General features: G+C 44.3%; 1 protein-coding gene across 5 annotated transcripts in view; it reads right to left on the bottom strand.

Annotated features, from left to right (window-relative positions):
• Positions 1–20,618, bottom strand: part of ST3GAL4 (ST3 beta-galactoside alpha-2,3-sialyltransferase 4) — a 179,959-nt gene that overhangs the window by 122,663 nt on the left and 36,678 nt on the right. For 4 of the 5 annotated variants that reach the window (XM_081171795.1, XM_081171783.1, XM_081171793.1 and 1 more), the window contains exon 2: positions 15,970–16,084. The exons of the other annotated variant lie outside the window; for it this stretch is intronic. The gene's annotated coding sequence lies outside the window, so the exon portion shown is untranslated. The remainder of the gene's footprint in view (positions 1–15,969; positions 16,085–20,618) is intronic. 5 annotated transcript variants of the gene reach the window in all.

Raw genomic sequence — 20,618 nt, 5'->3', positions numbered from 1 at the left:
TGGTTGCCTTTCTTTCACTTGAAAAATACATAGAGCAAAAGGAGGAAGTGGAAAGAGTGCTGCTCTTTCCCACTTCCTCTTTCAGCTCTATGTAATATTCTTGGCTCAGATTAATTTTGCTGAATCTGCCTGCTACTCTTGGAAAACCTAAGTGTGTATGCAAATGCATTCTCTCTGTCAGTCTTTGCAGGGGGAGGGGAGGGGAGACTTTCATTCATTCATTCAAGCAAGTTTAAGAAGAAAAAGAAAAGAGAAAAATAGCAGCTCACATTAGTAAGACAATTACCATCAACCACCTCAGTTTACAGTGGTACCTCGGATTAAGTACCGTATTTTTCGCTCTATAGGACGCACTTTTCCCCCTTCAAAAATGAAGGGGAAATGTGTGTGCGTCCTATGGAGCGAAGACGCCGTAGCCCCGCGACCCTCTCCCGGCTGGAGAGGAGAAGCGCGGCTATGGCAGGAGCCTCTACAGCCCCACGTCACCTCTCCGGCCGGGAGAGCGCACGCGGGGCTAAAGAAGCACCCCGCGACCCTGTCCTGGCTGGAGAGGTGACGCGCAGCTTTAGAGGCTCCTGCCATAGCCGCGCGTCACCTCTCCAGCCGGAAAAGCGCTCGCGGGGCTAAAGCAACCCCCGCGACCCTCTCCTGGCTGGAGAGGTGACGCGTGGCTATGGCAGGAGCCTCTCCGCTGCGCCTTTCCGCTGCTCCCTGGCCTGCTCCCTGGCCTGCTCTTTGCTTCCCCCCGCCAGCCCCAAAGAGCAGGTCGAAAGGAACCTGAAGCCTGGGGAGCGAGAGGGGTCAGTGCACACCGACCCCTCTCGCTCTCCAGGCTTCCAAGGTAGCTGCCTGAACGCACCTTAAACGACACCTTGTTTTAGAGCAGGAAAACAAGAGGGGGAAAATTCTCCCCCTCTCTGTGAAGCGCCTCCTGCCGCTTCACTGAAGGGGCGCTGGGCAGAGAGGGGGAGATTTTTTTTCCCTTGTTCTCCCCCCTCTAAAACAAAGTGCGTCCTATTGTCCGGTGCGTCCAATGGTGCGAAAAATACGGTACTTAATTCGTTCCGGAGGTCCATACTTAACCTGAAACTGCTCTTAACCTGAAGCACTACTTTAGCTAATGGGGCCTCCTGCTGTTGCTGCACCGCCGGAGCACAATTTCTGTTCTCATCCTGAAGCAAAGTTCTTAACCTGAAGCAATATTTCTGGGTTAGTGGAGTCTGTAACCTGAAGCGTATGTAACCCGAGGTGCCACTGTATATGCCACCCAAATGTCCCCAAAGATACCCAAACAAATTCCACACTTATTGCATTTGTAATAAATGCTTTCAGTGTAGCAAGGGCAGCAATGTCTTCGGATCATAATGGTGGGTGTTTGTCTGTCTAGACTCAAAGCAGAAGACTCTGGGCATCCCTAGAGGTTTCCAAAACCCACTTTTGTTGCCCTGCTGTCGATCCTCATATCACAGGGAAATAGTTTAAAATTGCATGGATATCAGAAAACGTAAAGGAATTCACCTGGGGGGCAGAAACGATTAGAAAGGCATGCACTCAAATTTCCAAACGTTCACGGGCTAAAAATGTTGGCGATCCCTAGCATAGGCGATATTCCTTGAACCCTGACAAAAGACCTCCACAGGCAGCGGTCCGAACAGTGACAACTCCATTGTCCAAAAACATTAATTTCCTCAGCCCGGCATCTATACAAGACAAAGCCAAATCATCTCCGCATACAGCTTTACAAAGGAGACAAAGTGTATCTGGCAGCATCAACGTCTTCCCATTACCATCGGCTCCTGGCTCCGAACAGATAACTGTGTGCTTTTGTATTTGTTCCAACCACTTGAGTTAAAAAGTGAACAGGAGTCCTGCCGCCTCAGGAAGGCTTCCCATTTGCTCCGTTCGTCTCCAAAAGCCAAGTGGGAGGGCTTGCCTCTCAGACTGACATGCCCTGCCAGATCCGCATAGGCAACTTTTAATTAAGATGATATATAGTCTCTAGAGACAAAACAGGGAGGAATCTGCAGAGATATAGAAAACTGAAAGGCAGCCAATGCCTTTGTAGTTCAGAACCGAGGCCAAATGAGCTGTGAGGCTCTGCTGGAGTCAGTGAAGCGGGTTACCAGGCTGGGGGTGCGGGGGTGGAGGGTGGAGAGAAAGAAAGACAGGGAGCACTTGAAAAATACAGAAATGTTAGCTGACACCCTACCGAAGCAAGGTGCCATTTGAGCCCTCTGCTTATTGAGAACACTGCGGATGCTTCGTTTTATTTTGTACCTCAACACTGGCAGTGTCTGGCAAAATCTTGAGCACTGGTGTGAAGCACCTAATGCACTTGCGCCCCTTATTAAATGATCGGTGTACAATAAAAGGAAGAGATTCCAGCCCCCTGCCCACCTGCTGGAAATGCTGTGGAGAGGGGCGCAAACGTACCTGCGCATTTCCAAGTGTGACTGCGTGTAAGTGCATGAGTGGGAAGGAGGGCTGTGTGACTGTCTGTCGGGTGAGTGTTCATGTGCTCTGTGTGTGTGTGTATATGTTGCATGTGTGCTGAGGGTATACGTGTGTGTGTGTGCCTTCACAAACACTGACCACACCTACCACTGCCCTCAGGACGCACACACACAAAAGGTTAGCTACCCCGGCAATAAAGTTTGCTTCGGAGAGGGCATTTTCACTGCAGGAATCTGAGGGAGCAGCCCAGACACAAAAAAAGTTAAATATGGAGAATAAGTGGTTGAGATACTCTGATTTACTGATAGAGGATGCTGAGAGATTTAAATTAAAACCATTTGATTTAGTTAAAGATAAAATAAATTGGCTTCAATATTATCAAATTAATGAGCTATTTAAGATTGACCAAAAAAAAGGTTTTGCATCAGAAAAAACCAAATTGGAAACGGAGTTGTTAGATACTAATGCTAAGAATATGTCTAGGATGTATAGCTTACTATTGGAGTGGCACACGAAAGATGAACAAGTAAAGTCAGTTATGAGTGATCGGGCACAAGATGTGGGACACAACATAATGATGGAGGATTGGGAGAGACTTTGGAAGAAAGGGGTTAAGTTTACCGCATGTAGTTTGCTAAAGGAAAATATTATGAAAATGATGTATAGATGGTACCTAACCCCTGTCAAATTAGCAAAGATGTACCATAACTGTGACAATGTATGTTGGAAATGTAAAGAAAAAGAAGGTACCTTCTATCATATGTAGTGGACCTGTCCCAAGGTAAAGGACTTCTGGGGAAAAATTTATAATGAATTTAAAAAAATGATGAAATATACATTTATTAAGAAACCAGAGTCCTTTCTCCTTGGGATAGTTGGTACTGAACTGCCCAAAAAAGATGTGAAAGTATTTTTGTATACCACAACAGCTGCTAGGATTTTACTAGCCAGTAAATGGAAAACACAAGAATTACCAACGGTAGAAGAATGGCAGATGAAGATGATGGAATACATGGAGCTGGCGGACCTCACTGGGAGAATCCACGACCAGAAAGAAGAGGACTACCAAGAAGATTGGAAGAAATTTAAAGACTATTTGAATAAATATTCTAACATTAAAGATATGTAACCACTTGAAAGAACCAACTAGGCCTAGGACAAAATTAGATTTATATGTATAATTAAGAAAATGCACAATAAGAAAGGTAAAGAAAGTGGAATATAACTGTAATATTGTTTTTTGAAATAATGATATTGGAAACTGCTACATTCAATTTAAGAGGAAATTCAGATGAAGGAGATTAGAGGAAGTCAACTAAAATGTTTATGAAAATGGATCTTAATTAATTAATTGATTCTTTTTTTCTGTTTAGGTATGTCAAATCTGTTATTCTTCTCCCCCCCTTTTTTTCTATACTGTTGTTATGCTGTTGCGTTGTTGTATATTATTTTTTGTTTGTTTGTTATGTTTATTGAAAATTAATATTATTATTTTTAAAAAAATGGAATCTGAGGGAGCAGGCAGCGAGAGAAAGAGCAAGTATATTGTCACAGTCCACAATTGCACAAGTATCCTTTTGGCCATGGAATGGGTACACCCCAGTGCTAGAAAAAGAGGGGCCAGAACTCTTCGCCAAGAGTTCCAGTGAGTTCCAGTTAAATAAAAACACCCTCGTTTGGCAGCTTCTGTACCATTTTAACATGACATATTATATACTGTGTGAATATATTCCTTGATAGTTTCAGGTCTACTTCCGTGTGAATTCTGCAATGAAGAGGGCATTCAGGACAGGACTTTGTCCCAGCGTTGGATAGGGTTCCAGAAAGAACCCACATAAACAGTTTTCAGAACCTATAATGCCTGTGGGTTGATGTGGGCAATAATAAGAAATCTGACGCACTATATAACAACAACAATTTCCCCTCTTTCCATTTTATCCTCACGACAACCTTGTGAGGTAGATTAGGCTGAGAGACGGTGGCTGAGCCAAGGTGACCCAGTGGGCTTCATAGCTGAGTGGGCAATTGAACCCTGATCTCTTAGCTCCAGCACTCTAATGACTATACCACACAGGAATATTCATTTAGCCAGTGTTACCACCCAAGCATCTTTCCCTGTTATTTGCTTAAAGTGATTCCAGACAGCTTCTCCATCAAAAGCAGAGCTCAAGGCCTTTTACTTTCTTTCTTTTTTAAAAAAGAAAGGAGAGGTATACAAACCTTTCCCCTCCGCCATCTGGTTTTCTTCACACTCTGCCTCTTCAACATTCAACATCATAACAAAAGCAGCCCCATTTCGTTACCGAAAAAATGTTTGCTGAATTTTTCACTCAAGTTTTCCAAAACAACATCTAGTTGCAGAAATCATTATTTTTTTTAAAAAAACAAACAAACAACAACACCTGATTTCTTAAGAGGCCAATGGTCTGCACAGCCCAGATTTCTGTCACGAATAGCCACCAGATCCAAATAATTGCCGGATCCGAGGAAGTTCATAATAGCATATCGAGTGCTCTCTTCCTAGCCGTTAAAACCTCTGGAAACTTTGAAATTAGATTCAGTAAACAAACACTCTATGTTGTTTAATTGCTCTTTTTAAAACAAACTACTTTTCTTTCCTTGTTCCATGAAATCCCAAAATCCAGCAGCGTCAGGTCCTTCCTCTACCAGTCTCGTCATGTCTGGCCACATGCCCTTAGTAGAAGGATGTGCAAGAAGGATGCAGGATTATGGATTCCCACCCGCCCCCCAGCCTGGGGCCAGATTCCCTTCTGGGCAGCCTTCAAAGGGCCACATTCCAGTGGTGGTCAAGACCAGAGGCAAAAGTAGGAGGAGCAATAAATTTAAATTTTACCTCGCTACAGCTGGCCAATTTTTACACACTCGCTAGCTTCCATCCATCCAAACAAACAAACAAACGAGGGATGTTACCAGAGTTCAAGGACCCATTCTGGACTGGCAAAAATGTCTGGGGTGCCAAGCAGAGCCACTGAAAGATGTGACCTTCCTCCTCCATTAGAGCTGCAGAAAACAAATAATTTCCAGCATCTGGAAACAAATTATCACCCACATTGGTGATAGAAAGGTTATTGCTGACCTAGTAACTCCCACCACTAGGGCAAACGTCATCAAGTTACTTTTACGCTAGAGGCCCTTGAGAGCAGAGGGCAAGGCAAATATGATGTATCCTTAACTTCCTAATTTACAAGTGGCCAGTGAAAACCTGTGATGGAACAGACAAGAGAGGAGATGCGCACGATAACCTTCAAGAAAATGGGGAAGGAGCAGGTAATTTATGTTTCGCAACACTGAACAGCATCATCTCTTATCTTAAGAAATATTTTTTTCTGAAGCTAAGGTTGCTTTGCACCTGTCTGGGGAAGCGGTGGGAGTGTAGCAGGTGAACTGGTTTCACACCCTAAAGTAAGTCCACTGTGAGGAAAAACCAGCCTGCTCTGGGATGCCACCTGAATTTTTTTCTCTTCATTCCCCTCCGCAAGTGCAACAATATTCAGGTTTTCCAGCCTTCAGAAAGGATTAGCAAGATAATCCAATTATGAGCTCTGCATTCTGCAAAGTTCAAAGTGTTCTTTGGAGACAGAGTGAGACCCTTCTGGTTTAGCTTTCTGGTTTTAAATCACCCTTGCCAGGTGCATTTAAATGTCTCTGCCCATCCACTCTTACTGCCCCTTATAACTGAAATAGCCTTCTCATAACTCCGTCGTCATCCGTCCTCAACGTTGACATTTTGGACTACAAGTTCCATGAGCCTCAGCCGCTATGGTCAAAAGTCAGGCATGATGGGAGCTAGAGTCCCAAGGTTGGGGGAGGCCATCCGATTTTATGGTACCTCATTCACTTCCATCAAATCCCTCCTCAAAATCCCCACCTTTTTGTGAATCTTTCCTCTTGAGCTCAGCAAAGTCAAAGAAAGCATATCTACCTAAATTACAGGTGCAACTGGCAGCCCAGCTGCTTCTTTTTGTGAAGTGTTATTCCGAGACAAGCATTAGAATGGCACCCTTTCTTCCTCTCATCTGCTGGACAGTTTGCAAACCAGATTTAAACAAATAAGCAAATGTGTATCAAGGATGGCTGGATTTCTGAAAATAATAATAATAATAATAATAATAATAATAATAATGATGATGATGATGATGATGATGGTGATGATGATGATGATGATGGATGGCTGGATTTCCATCTTTAAGGATGACCAAAGATTTCTGAGTCCTTTGTGCGAAATGTTTGTATGGGGATTGTCATCACTGCAAACTTTCCAACAGAAACGTGTGTGTCCTGTTTCTTCTGCCACACTCAACCCTGCCCAAGTACCTGATTTTTTTGTTTTTGTTTTTAAAAACTCCCTTCCCTAGTCCTGCTGCTGATAGGCAGCTCTCTCTACTTTCCCTTTAATCCACTTCCTCCCCTGACTACCCTTGAGAAACCAGTGCTGTCCTTTCCACTGCCTTAGAAACACTCTGGGAGTTCTTGTTCACTCTGATAACATTCGACAATGGCGCAGGCTTGCTGCTGCCGCTGCACATTCATATTTATGGGTTGTGAGGTTGCTAATGCATTAGAAAAGGAAAAGGCCATCTTGGCTGGATTTAGAATATGCCTCTCTTGTTCTCTTCTAGCAGGAACTGTGAAAATGCAGATTCTCTACAGATCCTTAAACATCTAAGCAGGCTGTTGTTGTTAAGCAAACAATTATCTCTACAGAGTTTGGGGCAAAAGAGGGTATTTGCAAGGGGAAAGTGGTAGCAAGTGCCTATTTCTTGTAACATCAGCCTTTCCTCTAAGAAACTCAAAAGCAGCGGATAGGGGCCTTCCCCAACTACCTCTTCCTCCCAGGAAGTAGATTAGGATGAGAAAGAAAGACTGGCCCAAGGCCCCCCAGTTAATTTCACGGCCAAGTGGGGGCGGGGGTTATACCCAGATCTACCCAGTCTGTCCAACACTCTAACCAGTATACAACACTACCTTCCCCTTCTCACTCTCACCCACTGTTTCCCTTCTCTTCAGCCAGCAGAAACCTGGATACAAAATGAACCTGTAAAATGAGGGAGGTCGGTGGAGTAGTTGCAGAGTAAAATTAATGGACAGAGATAAATACTCTTAACTCTTGAAAAACAGACAGGTGCCGACTCCATAGTGTGTTTTTCATGCCTTCTTGAATTGCTAATATCAGCGAACTACTGTGCCATTTTACGAAATTCTGTAGCATAAGCTGCCTTATGTTTATGTTTTTTAAGAGTTATAATTTTTGCATGCTGCTTCGAGAGTTGTGAAGCAAGTTTTATAAAATATATTAATCCCTCCCACCCGCTTGCAGATCTCACCCCTGCTCCCCCTGCACTGTGTGTCAAAAGCAAACACAGGAAAGCTTTGCAAAGCAAAACTTGCAGGGGAGTAGAGAAGAACCTTCTTGGAAGGCTGCCCTGCACTGTGGAATACACCCCCCCAAAGATGCCCAAACAGAACCCCTCCTTGCACAGCTACCAAGACATCAGAGCCATTCTGTTCAGACACAGCTGCACAGCTGTTTTGCTACCCTGTGATTTTAGAGTCTGACGTATCTCACAACTGCCTATCTGAATAGAAAAACAGGACACAAGAGACAAAGGTACAGTAGTACCTCGGGTTACATACGCTTCAGGATCCAGACTCCGCTAACCCAGAAATAGTAACTCGGGTTAAGAACTTTGCTTCAGGATGAGAATAGAAATCGTGCTCCGGCGGCACGGCAGCAGCAGGAGACCCCATTAACTAAAGTGGTGCTTCAGGTTAAGAACAGTTTCAGGTTAAGAACGGACCTCCAGAACGAATTAAATGCTTAACCCGAGGTACCACTGTATTGCTTTTGTGTTTTTCTCTGCCTGCCTATTCAGCGGCCTTTCCCAAAGCCCAAAGGATCGCCAAACAGCATTAAGCAAAAGGAGCTTGTTTCTCTGCCTCCCTGCTTCTTGCCTCAAGTTCCTGCACTGCTTCACCTCACAGATACGAAGTAAGGGACAATGGGAGTAAACACCTGCTGCCGATTATATGCCTCTGAGAGCTCATAATGAAGTCAATTTCACAGTGCACTTCTTGCACACTGCCACATTAACTCCATTGTGACACACGTGCGCGGGGACATTTGGGAGCTCGACATGCGCAAGGGCGATACAATCAGCATGGTTCTAAGCAGCCATTGTGCAGGATGGATGGAGCGGAACGGGCAATTGGTCTGGAAAGAATGCCTGGTCCCTAAAAGCTAGGGATTTCCACTGTCTGCAATCTGGGAGAGAGAATGTTCTCTTTTCAACCCGCAGCTGTTGAGAAGCTTATTACTTTTAGTTCTGAAAAAGGGATCTTCAGCTGTTGCATTTCCCCTACCCAACTTACCAAGGCTGGTCAGATGTTAAAAGGCACAGGAGCCCTGCCAGGACAGTAATAATAATAATAAAGGAAGGAGCTTGCAACCCACAAGCGCCATTGAAATACAGTGGTACCTCGGGTTACGAACTTAATCCGTTCCAGAGGTCCGTTCTTAAACCAAAGCATTCTTAAACCAAGGTGTGCACATTCCCTAATGAGGCCTCCCACCACCGGTGTTTGGCTTCCGTTCATCTTCCAAGGCAAAGTTCGCTAACCGGAGCACTTACTTCCGGTTTTGCGGAGTTTGTTGTCTGAAGCGTTCGTTAACAGGGCTGTTCGTAGACTGAGGTACCACTGCATTTTATATACAGTGGTACCTCGGGTTACATATGCTTCAGGTTACAGACTCCGCTAACCCAGAAATATTACCTCGGGTTAAGAACTTTGCTTCAGGATGGGAACAGAAATCGTGCTCCGGTGGCGTGGCAGCAGCAGGAGGCCCCATTAGCTAAAGTAGTGCTTCAGGTTAAGAACAGTTTCAGGTTAAGAACAGACCTCCAGAACGAATTAAGTTCTTAACCCAAGGTACCACTGTATCACTAAGCCTGCTTGCAAGCCACTGGTTGTATCCAACGTTGACCATAAAGGTAAACGGTAAAGGTAAAGAACCCCTAGATGATTAAGTCCAGTCAAACTTGACTATGGGGTACGGCACTCGTCTCACTTCAGGCCAAGGGAACCAGCATTTGTCCACAGACAGCTTTCTAGATCATGTGGCCAGCATGACTAAACCTCTTCTGGCATGACGGGATACCAGGATGAGTGCCAGAGTGCACGGAAACACTATTTACATTCCCGCCACAGCGGTACCAATTTATCTACTCGCACCAGCATGCTTTCGAACTGCTAGGTTGGCAGGAGCTGGGACAGAGCAACGGAAGCTCACCCCATTGCGTGGATTAGAACTGCCGACCTTGCAATCAGCAAACCCAAGAGGCTCAGTGGTTTAGACCACAGCCCCACCCACGTCCCGACCACCCACTTGTACAGAAAGGGGCTATCTATGACAAGAAGCTGCAGGAGATGGAATAAGGAAAATGCTTCTTTGAAACATATGTTTCTGCAGTGTCTGATGCTTACAAATTTTCGGAGTATTAAGATGTATAAATCCTACGCGGGGGGCGGGGGGGGATTAAAATTGCCAGGTGATAATATTATCAAAAATCACATACCAACTATATGTGGTTTAACAGTGGGTCAACATAAAAAAACTCTTCATGCCCTTACTTCTGCTAAAAGACTGATATTGAGTCATTGAAAAGACAAAACCATGCCCTACTTGGAATGATGGCTTTTAGATGTAGTTTGTGTATGGAAAATTCTAATGTTATTTGGCTGCATATGTAAAAAGTGCAATGACTTCTTAATAATTTTATACTTGTTAGAATAATGTTTGACTTTATTTTTATATGTGCTGGAAGCCGCCCAGAGTGTCTGGGGAAACCCAGCCAGACGGGCAGCGTATAAATATTATTATTATTATTATTAAAGAATAACCGTACTACTTATATACCTGTATATTGTACTGTATCACAGTTTCAAGCGCTTTTTCTGTGTGCATTTCAATGCAAAGCTCCCTAATCTGCACTACCTGAAAAAAAATATGCAAACAGAAAACACAGCTTGGCTACCAAAAATGTGTATAAGAACGCCATATATTACAGGAAAGTGTGTCTAAGAAGTGCATATAGTAGTGAAAATAGCATAGGAAAATCCAATATATGGGGGGAGGGAATCTTGCAAAAATGGTATATCCAGAGAAATTCGCTGGTGAATTTTCATGACAATTTAAAAGAAGAAAGATCTGAACCGGTGCAGAATTGTGGAGAACTGAACCAAAGTCTAGAAAAATTATAGATGCAGATCATGCTGGATTATGCACCCAATCTGCCCATTTTAAATGTGATAGCTTGAACACTTTCTCTATTCTCTCTATGTTGAGAATTACACCACAAACTTGGGTCTGTTTAGGAAGCACTCTCTTTTCCTATGAATGGACCCTCACTTACCCAGTTTAAAATATGCTGCTTTGATCACATCTGCATGTCCCCTTATTTCATGCCCGTCCTACACACCTTACTCTCTTTGATCAGAAATGATTGGCAGGCTGATCTCATAATTTGCCACTTACAGACTCCTTAGGCAGCTCATCCCAAAATTACAGAACAAAACGAAAACAAGTCCGCCTTGTAACATGGAACTAGTTTGGATCAAAGCAAAGAAAGGAGCACACCAAGGGGAAGTGTTTCCCTCCCCTGCAGATCCCAAAATAGCACTAAACCCAAGCAAGCTGTTTGGGGTTTAAACAGCAGGTGTGCAGCCCTGTTTATCTGAAAAGCTTCATGTCCAAGGAAGCCAATCAGTGGCTGCAAAGCTTAACTGAAGAGTGGGGGGGGGGGAAGGGAAGCAGAGGAGAGAGAGCAAGATTGCAAAGGCAGCTTTAAATGCCACTGAGATGAGAGCAGAGGGGAAAACCTAGTGCCAAGCGTGACAGCAGCAAGAGCCCCAGGGTGCCTCCTCAGTGAGGAAGTGAAAGCAAAGAGATTTTGGAACAGAGCAGTAGGGCAAGACTCACAGCGGAGTCCAGAGGGAGATCCTTGGATAGATTCAACAGCCCAAAAGGTCAACAACCAAAACCAAAGCATGGCAGTGTATTTTCAACACCATTTGTTGTGCTTATTAATGAGAGTGGGTGGCACTGTGGTCTAAGCCACAGAGTTCTTGGTCTTGCCGATCAGAAGGTTGGCAGTTCGAATCCCTGTGACAGGGTGAGTTTCTGTTTCTCTGTCTCAGCTCCTGCCAACCTAGCAGTTTGAAAGCACACCAGTGCAAGTAGATAAACAGGTGGGAAGGTGTATGGCGTTTCCGTGCGCTCTGGTTTTCGTCACAGTGTTCCGTTGCTCCAGAAGTGGTTTAGTCATGCTGGCCACACAACCCGGAAAGCTGTCTGTGGACAAACACCGGCTTCCTCGGCCTGAAAACAAGATGAGCGCTGCAACCCCATAGTCGCCTTTGACTGGACTTAACCGTCCAGGGGACCTTTACCTGTTGTGCCTATTATTGGCCTTGTGAAACAGATTCACGGAAAGGATGTTAGTGTTCTTCCTTTTCACAAGCATAACACTTATGTTTTCATCCACTCATATTCCTCCAAAGAGCTCAGAGTGACAGGTGTTGAGCACCCAACCTTACACACCTACACACACACACAAACCTTTTTTGCCTCCTCAGCACCCTGTGAAATAGGTTAGGCTGAGAAATGGTAATCCGCTCACAGGCAAACAGTAAGCTTTGTGCATGAATCGTAACTTGAACCCTGGCCTCCAAGGCCCAAATCCAGCACCAGTGATCTGGGTTTTCTGGAAAACAATTCCTAAGAAAATTAGAATAACTTGTGCAGGGAAATTTCCTGGGCAAGTGATCCAATTTGGCATGTTTCACTTACATTTCATAACCAAAGCTAAAAACTTTGAAAACTGCCAAGTGTGCCAGTTGTTGTCTTCACCATTGGCATCCATTCATTGTTACTAATGGATTATGAAACAGAAATTTTACATCGGAAAAAATAAAGCTCCGCCCAGCACTCCAACAGCCACATTGGCTTTCTTCCAAAAGACAAAAGCTTCTCTTCCCTGGCAGCCCAGATGTGATTCTATCTAACACTTCACAGGCAAACAAGCAGTGGCTGTGTCCAACCAGGGACAGCAAAGCTATTATGAGATATGGAAAATAGTCTTACCAACCCACAACAAGCCCTTATGAACACAGGAGGAACTGTCACCTCTGAATGTAATAAATGCCCATTTAATTGCATGTATCAATATTCAATGTGCACAAGGAGACCACTAACCAAAGATCTTGGGCAGCCTTTCCCAACTCAATGCCCTCCAGATGTTTCAGCTGATCATGAGAGCTTCCATGCACAGCGCGGTCTTCAGGGTTGCAGAGAGCAGTGCAAGGCATCAATGATCAGCTGATGGTTGGGGCTTCTATGCAAGCCCTGACAACCCATCCATCAAACCTTGCCTGTGGGACAGTGGGGGAAATAAGGATCCAGCCTGGCAAACAAATCAAGTTCCTCACCCCTGTTTTAGAGTGGAAATTTCAAAATTTCCAGCTAGGACTTCTGAATAGTATCTTGCCTACTTTTTCGCAGATTTGAACAAATAGCTCAGTTGGTTAGACTGTGGTGCTGAAAATGCCAATGTTGCAGGTTTGATCCCCACAGCGGCATAGTCCTGCTCTGCAGGGGGTTGGACTAGATGATCCCCAGGGTCCCTGCCAGCTCTATGATTTGAATTACCTCTTCCCACCAAAGATCTGTCTTGCACTGCTATGTTTCTGCTAAATTATTAGCAGAGGCAATTGCTAGATTTGTCTTTTGGGCTGCAAAAACACAAAAGGAAATCTCCCCCCAACTAAACATATCCTGTTCTCATACATTAATTACAATTTCTAATCTGGTTGTGTCCGTCCGTTCATCCCCCAACTCACTCTTAACTTTCATATTTTATGGTATCCTATTGTTTATCTAATTTTAGGCATGCTTTTTATATTCCTGATATTTTATATCATTTATATATTACAACCCACTTTCAGGTATTTTGCATGTTGTGATATTTCACTTGTACAGTTGCTGGTTTTAGGGGTGGGTTTTTTAAGATTTTTGACTGTGTAATAAAGAATCTATATCTGACTGGAACTCCCATCAGTTCCTGTTCAGTGTGGCCAAGTTGGTTGGAGTTGACAGGAGTTGCAGTCCAAAAACAACTGCAGGGTGTTCTCAAGTAACATTTGCTCCCTAACCTTGCACCAGCCACAATCAGCGATGATGACACTGGAGGAGAGAAACTGGGATGTATCTAATGCCAGACCTACTAAAAGTAATAGATGGGTTCATTAATTTCAATGGGTCTGTTCTGAGTAGAAGTTAGTTGGATAAGGCCCTTTATTCGCCATTCATGGGATTCCCTTTCTACGCCTGGACAAATCACTGTCTATTTACATACTGTTTTCCACAGCAAGGAGAGAAGGGTGTCTGATGAAGCCACAGAAAGGGCTGCTTTGTCTTGTCACTTCTGGCCAGGCCATGAGAGACAGCTCTGAGTTGCATCTGTTTATTTATATCCCTTTAATATCCTCCCCTCCACGGTCACTTGCCACCAGAGGACTTGGGCTCTGCTAATGCACAGCTCTTCTTGGGCTGTGGGCAGTCAAAGTCAACATCCAAGGTGCAAGTTCCGTTTAAGTCAAGTCAGCCCACTGGCCCATCAAGCTCAGCGTTGTCTACAATGACTGGCAGAGGCCTTTCCAAGCCCTATCTGGATCTTCTCCAAGTCCCCCACCTAAACAGATAAGGTACATACAAGCAGAAGAATGCTGCTGGATCAGGTCAGGGGCATCCACTCCAGCATCTTCTTTTCCCAGTGGCCAGCCAGATGTTCCTGGGCAGTCCACAAGCAGGCCATGAGCACAACAGCAATCTCCCCATTTGAATTCCCAGAAACTGGTATTCCAGGGTTTCCCAAACTTGGGTCTCCAGCTGTTTTTGGACTACAACTCCCATCATTCCTGACCACTGGTCCCGATAGCTAGGGATGATGGGAGTTGTAATCCAAAAACAGCAGGAGACCCGTGTTTGGGAAACCTTGTGGTATTCAGAGGCGTACAACAGGAAGTAATCACAGCCAGTAGCTACTGATAGCTCTTACATTCCATCAATTTGTCATACGGGTGCTACAGAGAGGGCCTTTTCAGTATAGGCAACTTGATTATGGGGTGCACCGAGGCTCAAATGGCACTTACATTAAGAGCCTTTCAACACCAGGTAGAGAGACCTTTTCATTTCCCCAGGCATTTAGAATGACATTTTGCCTTTGCAAAAAGATTACTGGGTTTAAAATGCTGTCTGTGCTGGTTTTTTAGGCACGAAATTGAATTGATTGGCTTATTTAATGTTCTAATTGTATACTGCTTGAGTTCCGTCTCACCCACCCAGAGGCCCTTGCTGAACCGAGAGATTAACTAATTTTCTAAATAGATACATGAATGTCTATTACTGAACCTGGGGTGGTTTGAATGCATGTGGCCTACACCAAGCTATGGCCCCACCCCAGTGCTAAACAAACATATCCACACCCACCATTTTGTGTGTGTGTGTGTGTGTGTGTGTGTGTGTGTGCACATGTGTGTATCTGCAGGGAAGAAGCATTGTGCGTTTGACTAGGCTGGGAAGGGTCCCCATGGCCTCTCCAAACGCATTTATTTCAGAAGTGAATTAATTCTTTAGGTTTTATTTATTCATTTGACATATGTTTACCTTTCTTTTCAGGAGCATGAGATGTGATGTGCCTGGTCCTCCCCCTCCCATGACCAAATGTCCCAGTCCTAACTGCCCTTTTCCACACCTCACACCCATGATGTTTCCGTTGACACCTGGAAGTCTCACTCTCTCCACCTGGCCCTGGCGGCCTCCACCAAAGAGCCCCAAACCTTCTGGCTCTCTTAAAAAGAATCTTCAGCCACTGTGAGGGTTGGCTTTCAGGTGTGTGGTGCGTAAACCACACAAAAAGGTCATAACGCTGAAACAATTTACAGTGGTGCCCCGCAAGACGAATGCCTCGCAAGACGGAAAACTCGCTAGACAAAAGAGTTTTCCGTTTTGGAGGAACTTCGCAAAACGAATCTCCTATGGGCTTGCTTCGCAAGATGACAATGTCTTGCGAGTTCCTGCTGTTTTTTTCCCTTCCCCCCCCTTTTTCTAAGCCGCTAAGCCGCTTATCAGCTGATCCGATCAGCAGATAAGCTGCTAAAAGCCTCTAAAAGCCTCTAATAGCGCTAACAGCGCTAATCCGCTAATCCTTCAATGGGCTTGCTTCACAAGACGAAAAAAACCGCTAGACAAAGAGAATCACAGAACGGATTCTTTTCGTCTTGCGAGGCACCACTGTAAAGTGTTTACTGGAAAAGTATTATCATGGCAGTGAGGGGGGAAGAATTTTAAGATCTGAATAAATTGCAGCACCCACACCCAAAACGAAAGAGCAAAAGGATAAGAAAATAAGAAGGTTAATGGCATACAGCTATTCCTACCTAGACTGCAACTTATTCAAGTTCTTCCCAGCGACATCTTAGTGTCAGAGTTCTCAGGGTTCCCGGACATGCAGCTTCCGTCCGGCATTCCTTCTGCCGAGCTCTTTCTGCAAAACTGAAAAAAGCATCAAAGCTAAAATGTTTTCCCCCTTCCTCAGACACTGCAGTGCCAACGAACTGACCTTTAGATTTTCACACATACGAAAAAGCAATTAACCCCATCTTATCAAAACCCAAAATTATCAAACTCTCTTCCTTCACACCCCTTGTATACCTGTCCATGCACTGGAGTCATCTCCTTGTGGTGCAAAATGAACTGGAGATTTATTCCACAGCAGCTCAGACTACTGTCACCTGCCTTGTGGAACTCACTGCTCAGGGAACTCTTGGAATGGTAGCTCTATGAGAGGAATAGGGGTCTCCCAATAACGCTCAGCGCCCTTAACAAATTGTAATTCCAAGGATTCTTTGGGGAAAGCAAAGCCTCTTTAAAGCTGTATCACACTGCTTTAAATTTATGCTGTAGATGGGGCCTTACACAGGCCCCAGCATTGTACACAATTTATTGAAAGCTTTAAAAAAAATAAAAATCTGAGGTTTTCCCAGAAAGATGAGTTTACTCATGGGCAGTATCTGATTTTATTTTTTTGAAAAAAGAATGTGTGTGTGTGTGCCTGCTCTGCACCTCTATTTATATTTTATTGTTTAGTGGTTTATAAATATTCCTAATAAAACAACAAAGCAGGCCTGCGAGGTAAAAGTGATGCTTAACTCAAGGTCACCAGGTAATGTTCATGGATGAATCGAAACTTTAAGCAGCTTTTCCTCAGGGCTTGTTCTTTCTGATTGATTGATTGATTGATTGCATTTATATCCCACCTTTTTTTTCTAAGGCTCTCAAGGTAGCATATATATCGTTCTCCCCCTCATCAATTCTCCCAACAACAACCCCTATGAGGTAGGTTATGCTGAGAGGCAGCGGCTGGCCAAAGTTCATCCACTGAGCTTCATGGCCAAGTGGAGATTTGAACCCTGGTCTCTCAGGCCCTAGTCAAGCTCTCTTACCACTACACCGCACTGTCATATCTCTCACTCAATCCACTCAGCAAGGGGAGAGGAATCTTTCTTTGTTCAAGGATCACATTCCTTCACAGGCCATCTTCTGAGGACCACATGCTAGTAGTGAAAGTGTCCATAGGCCAGAAGCAAAAGTAGGAAGAGAAACAGATGTAACTCTTGACCTTTTGTAAACTGGGCTATATTCCAGTCACACAAAAGCCAAAGGCTTCTGTATCTGTCTCTCCATCCTGCCAAGCAAGAGGCAATATCAAAGTTCAAGGACACATCTAGGTGTGGCAGAAGCACTCAAGGAGGCCATGGAGGAAGGGCTGGGGAGAAAGTAGTCTGGGGGGAGTCCTGAGGGCCAGGCAGAAGGCTTGGAGGGTCTGAAGTTCCCCATTCCTTCACTAAACTTAGGTCTGTGTGACACTAGCTCTGCTGCCTTTTAAAGTCGTTGCCCCTCATCCTCCCTCCACATAAAAAACGTCCACTATGTCCATGGGGTAATCGCCTCACCTTGCCTCATGGCTACTTCCAACAAGAGTTATCAGGGCTAAGTGTCTCTGGTAAGCAAGCTATGCCCACTAGGCAACAAAGCTCAAAATTATTATTATTATTATTATTATTATTATTATTATTATTATTATTATTATGTTTCAAGAGTTGAGCCTGGGAAAGCTCAAACCACAGAAACACCCAGCCAGTTTTTCCGATGTGCATACTGAATCTAACACCACCAGCTCTGTTCGGAAACATCCCAAGTGATAACCACAGAACATTAGTTTTTTGCCTGCTGCGGTGACACACACCTGTGGCTTCAGCACTAGAAGGAAAGCTATGATGCATCCTTGCACTGTCCATTCAGGAAGAAGCATCTATTTATGGGGCAACTTTGGTTTCTGGCTATTTGCTCAAATAAAGGGAAACCGCCTTGGGCCTTGCCGCAGCATCCGTCACCGCAGTTTCTGAACCCTGCCAGCCCCTCGCTTGCTGCTACAGCGATTACTGTGCTGCCACCCCGGTAAAAGATGCCGCAGCTATTCTCCTCCCACAGTCTCCAGTCCATTTGGCAAAGTGGCCGTTGAACTTCCTTAGGTAGCTTTGAATGCAGGTCGGCATTTTTCTCTCTCTCCGCGCCTCCCTCCCTCCATTCCATTCTGCCTGCCCTGTAAGATTAGAAAGCGCAATCTGCAGAAAATGCACTCGTGTGCTCATGCGGCTGGTGCAAAGTCTTTGACATGATTCCGTGGCCTATATTTAATGCTATCTGCTGCTTTTCAAAGGTGTGGGATTAGCCGGCGGGCCAATAAGCTCTACTATAATGACGTTATAAGCCTAGGGGTTGAGAGTCTATGGAAAACTATAGCCTTGATGTCATTGTTTTTACAGTTTCCCCTGATGCCTTACACACACACACACACACACACACACACACACACCACAGAGAGGGTTATTCTCCTCCTTGCTGATCCTGTTGCAAGCGGGGTTAGATTAGGACATCATGAGCGCTGACGAAGGAGAAAGACAGTCAGTCAAGAGAGACTCTACGGGAAGCCACTTCAGACCTCTGCATGCTAGTAAAAAGGACGATAGAGTACACCTAATAAATTCCCAAGTACACGGAAGATTCTGTCAACCTTCACTTACACTTTATTATATCGGCACTTACAGTCCACCCTTCCACCAAACGTTCCCAGGGCAGGTTACAAAAATGTCAGGATTAGAAACAATTTGCATTAAAATAATAAAATAAAACTGCAGAACCATCAAGGACAACAGAGTAGAACAGCAGCAAACACAAGGAGAAACAAGCAGAGCTATACAGTGGACCCTCCAGATACGAATTTAATTCGTTCCAGGGGTCCGTCCGCAGCCCAAAAAGTCCGTAGGCAGATCCGCCACTTCTGTGCACGCACACAGCGTGATTGAGCGCTTCTGCGCATGCAATTAAACCTGGAAGTATACACTTCCGGGTTTGCTGCGTTCATAACCCAAAAGTTATGTATCCAGAGCGGTACGTAACTAGAGGGTCCACTGTACTCCACAACGCATGTCCTGGTGCAAGGTGCAACTAAGAATCTGAAATGTTTGTCACCGATACGTTTTGTTCTGTTTTCATTAACAGATTAAGAAACTACATGTATGATAGTTAGGAACTATGTTGTCTTTGATATTAATCTACTAATCTAACACATTTTTGTGAACTAATACAAAAGTCGTTCAAAAAAAAAAAGTTGAGCAGAGTGATTGATGACTACAGCCAGTGGAGGCTAGGTCATTAGGGCAAATGAAGTCTTGCCCCACCCACCTCAGTCTGCCCCCACCTGCCTGCCTTATTTGCAACCAGTCTAGAAGGTGGCACAAATTGTTAGCTTCCTCCTCTTTAGTCTTGCCTTTGTAGAACCATGCAGGGAGAAGAAATGACAATTATTTGGCTCTGCCTATCAACGACTCAGGCTCTGCCTAGTGTTTGGGCTCACAGCGGTGTTCTGCTCCACCGGTCTAAATGGGCTCTGGCCACCACGGACTACAGTTTTTGCTGGTTATCAGCAATGGAGGAAACAAACCCTATTAGTTGTACTGCTGGATAAGTTTTTAATGGTTACTGTATTTGTTTAAAAACCAATCCCAAAAAAAATTAAGTCACAAGAAAGATATCTGGCTAAGACCACTGACATTTCAGGTTATATACACATACCCTCCAACATTTCTCCAATGAAAATAGGGACGTGATATTCCATCCATTCATTTATGCATGTATGTATGTATATATTATCTTGCCCATCTGACTGGGTTGGCCCAGTCACCTTGGGCAGCTTCCAACATATTGAAAAACATAATAAAATATTAAACATTAAAAACTTCCCTATACAGATGCCTTCTAAAAGGTTGCATAGTTACTTATCTCCTTGGCTCAGGGACTGCATAACTCCATCCCTTCCAACATTTCTCCAATGAAAATAGGGATGTCCCAAGGAAAAAGGGGATGTTTCGGGATCAAATCAGAAACTGGGACGGCTTCTGTAAATCCAGGACTGACCCTGGAAAATAGGGTCACTTGAAGGGTCTGTATACATGACTGGACAAATTGTTTTATGATGTATTAGGCAGCCGCTGAGAGCCAATGTTGTCTTGGATGTGTCTGGATAAGTGCTGAGAAAAAAAGGAATATTCACACAAGCACACGCCTCAAAACAAGCATGACGAGCACGCTGGTTTATCTGAACCACCCGCCCAGCCCAAAGAGATCTGATCAATTCGCACAACAAAACCAGTGGACCTTAATATTTTGAGTGTAAGGAGGATGCCTTCAAAGGGAGCGGCTGTGCAAGAACAACGTCCAAATGAAAGCTACAGATGTTAATAATTATGGTGCAATAGCCTCACCCATAGAGAGAGCAGAATACCAATATGATGAGCTCAAGTTAAAATGACAGCTTTAGAGGGGAAAGGGAAGAAATGCTTTTTTAAAAATACCAAAAAATAAAATAAAACAATGTAAAAAATAAAAAACTCCTTCCTGAATAAAAACAACCATTTCAGAGTACAATTCTCAATAATTTTTCATGGCTTTGTAAGACTCCAGCAAA

This window comes from Podarcis bocagei, assembly GCF_964188305.1.
Source record: "Podarcis bocagei genome assembly, chromosome: 15".
Lineage (NCBI taxonomy): Eukaryota > Metazoa > Chordata > Lepidosauria > Squamata > Lacertidae > Podarcis > Podarcis bocagei.
The sequence above is the reverse complement of the archived record's forward strand: the minus strand, read 5'-3'. Positions and strand labels throughout refer to the sequence as shown.